The sequence below is a fragment of the Hordeum vulgare genome, chromosome 4H (assembly GCF_904849725.1).
Source record: "Hordeum vulgare subsp. vulgare chromosome 4H, MorexV3_pseudomolecules_assembly, whole genome shotgun sequence".
In the NCBI taxonomy this organism is placed as follows: Eukaryota; Viridiplantae; Streptophyta; class Magnoliopsida; order Poales; family Poaceae; genus Hordeum; species Hordeum vulgare.
Window position 1 is genome coordinate 600674372 of NC_058521.1, and position 5929 is coordinate 600680300.

Genomic DNA, 5929 nt, shown 5'->3' on the forward strand with positions numbered 1-5929 from the left:
CCTCCGCTTTCTGTCTGTCCGCAGGCTTTATTTCATCATTATTAAAACAAAAGGCTTCGTTTCTGTTGCCGTCCACCTGTAAGCCCAGTAGGCCCGACACAACATATTTTCTTCCTTCTTCTAAAGCGAGCTTCGTTTAAAAAATTAATTTACAGTCAATTTTTTTAAAATTACAAGGAAATACACATTGAAATGTAGGTGTATACACTAGCCATTAGAGAAATAATCTCTCCGTTTTTAAATACAAATATTTTAAGATATTTCACTACAGACTACATACGGAGTAAAAATGAATGAATCTATACTCTAAAATATGTCTATATACATCCGTATCTAGTCCGTAGTGCAATCTCTTAAAAGATTTATATTTAGGAATGGAAGGAGTACATCACATCTATTTTTCAGATTTATAAGTGTGGTGGATAACAGTGCACCCTTTTCTAACTATAATGGATTGACATAAATTATGATGACAGACAAATCCTATATCCTATATCATATATTCTATATATACCTATATAGTTGATCCCAACTAACTTTAATTTTCCCAACATGTAGTCATTCACATCATCGAATGTGCCACATCATCGTCCACTAGCACAATTTTGTAGCGCATCATGCACATGATACACCAATTTAACTGTTGCAAATCCAATGGTCCAATCGTACGTCCATACTCTTTGTTCACACACAATTACTTCCGCAACAATACTACCTTTTGATTTAGGTTATTTCATTCATATATAATTCATCCAAATTAATCTTTAAATTTCCATAGCAACGCGCAGGGAAATCACCTAGTGTAGGTGTATACACTAGCCAGTAGACAAATGCACGGCAAGACATGGCATGACTATTTGGTTCTCCTGGTTGATCTGACCACATGGGCACGGAGCCACCGGCGTCATATCTCCTTATCTGACTTAGGCCCTCTCCTCACACTCGTTGTTTCTCTACGAGTATACTTGCAAGAGATAATGACCATTCCATCAACCCCTAGTGTTAGCCTTATTATCCTTGACATACCTTGTTTTGTACTCCCTCTGTTTCGAAATATTTGTCTTTTTAGAGATTTAACTATGGGCTACATACAAAGCAAAGTGATTGAATCTATACTCTAAATTATGTCTATATATATCCGTATATAGTTCATGGTGAAATTTTTGAAAAGAAAAATATTTAGGAACAGAGGGAGTAGAAGATAAGCATGTCGTAGTGTAGCGACAAGACCGGGCCAAAGATGACATATGCCTCACCCAATGGAAATGGAAGGGAAACGATGGAATCTTTGACCACCTCCACGTTGCACATGTACATCGTCGTACCATGCTTGTAGAGGAGAATGACATTGTAGTGGTCGAGGATGGGTTCCATTTGGTAGTCAGGGCACACGCAGGGCATGTAGGGGAGGTGGGGCTCGTTATGGCCCTATGGTGGGAGGGGGGAAGAAGGAGGGGCGGCTTTGTCCGACGTAGTTGATAAAGATGACGCACACGGGAGGCCACTCCACGACGACCAACATCCCTCCGCCGTCCACGGCGGCATGCCATCCCTTGCTGACGGTCTGGCATGTGGTGACGCCTCTTAACTGGAGTCGGCACAGGATATCAACGAGCAACTCGTCTAGGAGGTGATCCATGGCCTGATGTTTCGTTGGCTTCCACTAGTGTTTGACGACTCGGGCAAAATCGAGTACAAGATAGAAAAACAACGTCATCAACAGAAGATACATTGTCGATGAAAGCACCATTTTGAGCTCGAGCTCAAACGCACCCGCATAAACAGTAAAATCAAAAAAAACATTTCAAAAATTTCTACGAATTTTTTATCATGAACTCTGACAAAAGTTCTAAGTTCTTGCAAAATTTCATCATGATATCACATTCGTGCAAGGCGTGGCAAAGAAAAAGAAATCAATGTTTCAAAATGCTTTCGAAAGTAGCATTTTCAGAGCATCGTTTTTGTTTTTCTTTGTCACGCCTTACTAAAATGTGATATCATGGTGAAAATTTGCAATCTCTTAGAAATTTTGTCAAAGCACATCACAAAAAAAATAAGATTCTTTTGATTTTACTGTTCATGCGGGTGCATTTGAGCTTAAGCTCAAATACTCCATGTCCCATTGTTGATCTACATTACACTTTATTTTCTCTGTTTTCAGATCGCTACATTTGGATTAATGTTTTTGTAAAGTACAGAAACACAATATTATTGTTTTTCAGGGTCGGGCCAGCAAAATCCGAGGCCCTGTGCGAAACTCTAAAATGTGGCCTGTTTTTCAATGGCTGAGCTACAAAGAAAAAAATGGACGGGATTATCAGTATTGGCTAAAATGTTAAAATTCCAAACAATATGTATTTCAGTAGAAATAATAAATACACGATACCTTTTGTTCCACTTGATTATCAGCATTGGCAGTAATCTAAAGGAAAGCAACAGGACCTGCTCGTAGGTGCGCAGGAAGATAGAAGAGAAAAGAGGGTTAAAGTCATATGTGGTAGTCTGGTACACTTGATAAAAGCCAATAAACCACTTGATAAATGGCAGTAAATTATCAGGGCAAGCAAGCTGAAATTTGGACAGCATATAAACAAAATCTTAGACAGCCTCTCCACTGAAAATTGGACAACATCAACACTGAACTTCTGTACAACAAAAAGGTAAAATTGGGATAGCAATACTGACATACACTGAAATTTGCATAGCAACTATCAAGACGATGACATTTTGACAGAAAATACAATGAATTATGGACATTAACAAGACTGAATCAATGATACTCGTAGGTCATCAACAAGGTGGAATCAGTGTCAACATAACAGACCGGGAGGAGGAAGGATCCAAATGGCACATCGTGTTAGTTCCAAGGCATAAGGTGCGTCAATATGTAAGGATTCGTGGGCAGCGCTATAAAAACAAGTACAATAAGGTACAGTCAGCAGACTGTAAGGATTAAAATACTATATTTTTGCTGAGTTGGATGAGAGAGAAGAGGAGAGAGAAGGGAAGCGGACTCTTCGTGAAGAGCCAGCTCTAGCACATGCTCCTAGGTGTTTTGTGAGAATAAAAGGTGAACCATATATGATAAAAGTAGTACTCTTTTATAGCTAACTATTGTACAAGCTAGCTATAAGATATGATATAAGATTGCTTATAGTCAGCAGTTGGCTATACTATTAACCATGCTCTAACCCTCCTCCGGAGGAGAGACAACCTTATGAATCGCGCCAGCTCCGTGACATCCTCGTCGGGTCTCGCAGCAAGTCCTCGTATCGAAAGATGGAGCGGCGCACGACGGCGGTTGCGTGTGTGCCAACACCAATTTGCTTTGGATGCAATCGATTCCGTTCAATTTCCATCAAGGCATCGAGCAGGCAGCCCGCGAGGCTTGACTCACGCGGAGTCGCGGACGAGTCAGCGCGGCCCAACATTTAGCACGACCCAGCCCAGGAAGAAATATACATAGGCATATATGTAATTTGGGGGTCCCAAACTTTTATGGGCCCTATGCGGGCTGCACAGTCTGTACACCTATGGGCCCGGCCCTGTTGTTTTTAAAAGATAGTGGATAGATGTTTTTCAATCATTGTGTTTAACAACTCTATGACTAGTTGAGCTGGTTGAACTAGTCCCTTGTATAGCATGAGATATTCTGATCAAGACACAAAAACATGAGAAAAAAGACAACGAAAATGAAAAAAGACAAAAGAAATACCAAGAATAGATGCTCTAGGATGATTGAAACAAAAAATATATATTTGTGAACTGTGATTCACAATTTAATAATCGCCCCGGAACTGCTACTATATAGCAGAATTAGCAAACATGATATAGAAAGCAAAGAATGCAAATAAGAGATTTTGTAACATGCATATAATCTAAAACATGTTTCTGCGGATTTTTTGTCCAAAAGGACCACCTGCTCAATGAAATTGCTAAAAAAAACCACTTCCAGTTGAAATTGACAGAAAAGACCTCTGGATCATGGTGGCAGGTGCGCCAGCCGACATGCGGCACCTGCCGCCACTGCCGGAGGCGGCGACATTGTTCATGCTAGGGATGGTTTACTATGGATGAACATTATTTTTGGAATAAAAAAAATCAAAAAATAGCAGAAAAATTAAAAAAAAAACTATTTTTTTGGCAGCAAAGATAATCGAGTGTTCTAGCTTGGTGCGAAATTTTAGAATTTTTTGTGTTGCTCTCCTACTTTTTGATTTTTTTCAAAAATACTGTTCATTTTGGGTGAACAGTGATGTCGCCACACCCGGGTGAACAGTGTTGTTGTCTCTGACCGTGGCGGCAGGTGTCATGTGTTGGCTGGCGCGCCTGCCGTCACGGCTCAATGGGTCTTTTATGTCAATTTCATCTAAAGAGGGGTTTTTCTAGAAATTCAGTTGTGCATGTGGTTTTTTTTTTGGACAAAACGCACCTCCTTTGCTTGTCTCCAAAAACACATTCACGTAAACAGAGTGAGATCACAGGAAAAAAAAATTATATTTAACTCCTTATTCTGAACTTCTTCAAATTTTGCTCCGCTAAAGATGGGAGAACCTAGCCGAACCCTATATTCAACTCCTAAAATATGCTGGAACAAGATATGTTAATAACAGAAAAAGAATTTCCGCTGAGGTTTCATGGGCATCACAAACATTTTTCAAATACATGTTTCACCATTTTTCAAATACATGTTTGACATCTTCCAACATTTTTCAAATACATCTTTCATATTTTTTAAATTGTCATTCAACATTTTAATACTTCTTTAACCTTTTCAAATACTTGTTCAATATTTTTTACACTTATTCAACATTTATTTTTCAACATTTTTTAATACTTATTCAACATTTTTCAAATAATTATTCAACATTTTAAATACTTATACAAAAATTAAAAATATGTGTTCAACTTTTCAAATACTCGTTCAACCATTTTTAATACTTATTCAACATTTTTTATATACTTGTGACATTTTAAAATGTGTGTTTTGAAGAGTGTTTTTTGTATGTATATGTAGAATAATAAAGAAAATAGATAAAAAAACAAAAACAAAAAAACAGGTTGTAGCCTCCCGCGCGGCTGGGCGGGCCATCTAGACTGCCCTTTGCTCGTTTAAAGCGAGACACAGTGTCTCGCTTTAGGCATTTATTATTTAGCGCTGCAGGCGTCTGTTTTGTTGAAAATTGATGAACTCATTTTAAAAATCAATGATCTTTTTAAAATTCGATGAGAGTTTTTTTTCAATGAACTATTCAAATACGAACTATGAACTTGTTGAATATTCAGGGTTGCTGTTGCCGTATCCTGAAACTTGTTTGTTGCAAGCTTCCGATGAACTGTAAACCTCTGGAACCCTACCTTCGAACACCACATACCACTTGCCCTGGCACAAAAGCAATAAGTTCAAGCAGCAAGCATTGCAACACACATACAACAATGAATAATTCTAGGAGCAAGCAGTGGAGTAGAAGAGCATTAGTAAGCATGCATGATCATAGCAAGTTCAACCTACACTACTTTGGTGTCATCCTACCACCACATCCAAAAGAGGATGTATTCCTACCATCGCATGTTCGTGCTCACTTTGACGATCACTGTGAGGGGTTAGTATATACACCATCCAAAAGAGGGTGTATTCCTCCACTCACCTCTCTTTTATTATTTTATTGTCACATTGATGTTGTCGACTTATTTTTCGTTGGATGCATGTGCTGATTCATTTAATAAAAAGACACGGACATACCGACGGACGACTCGAACGAACAAAAAACGGACTCCGTTTGGATGGACGCGTTGGAGTTGTGGTATGCAACGCATTGCGAGACATTTCGCACACCTCCCAGGCTCTCACGCTGCCAGCCTGGGCCCACCTGTCCGTCTGCCTATAAAACCACGGCGCGTGCGAGGGGGCCCCACCAGCCAGGAAGCA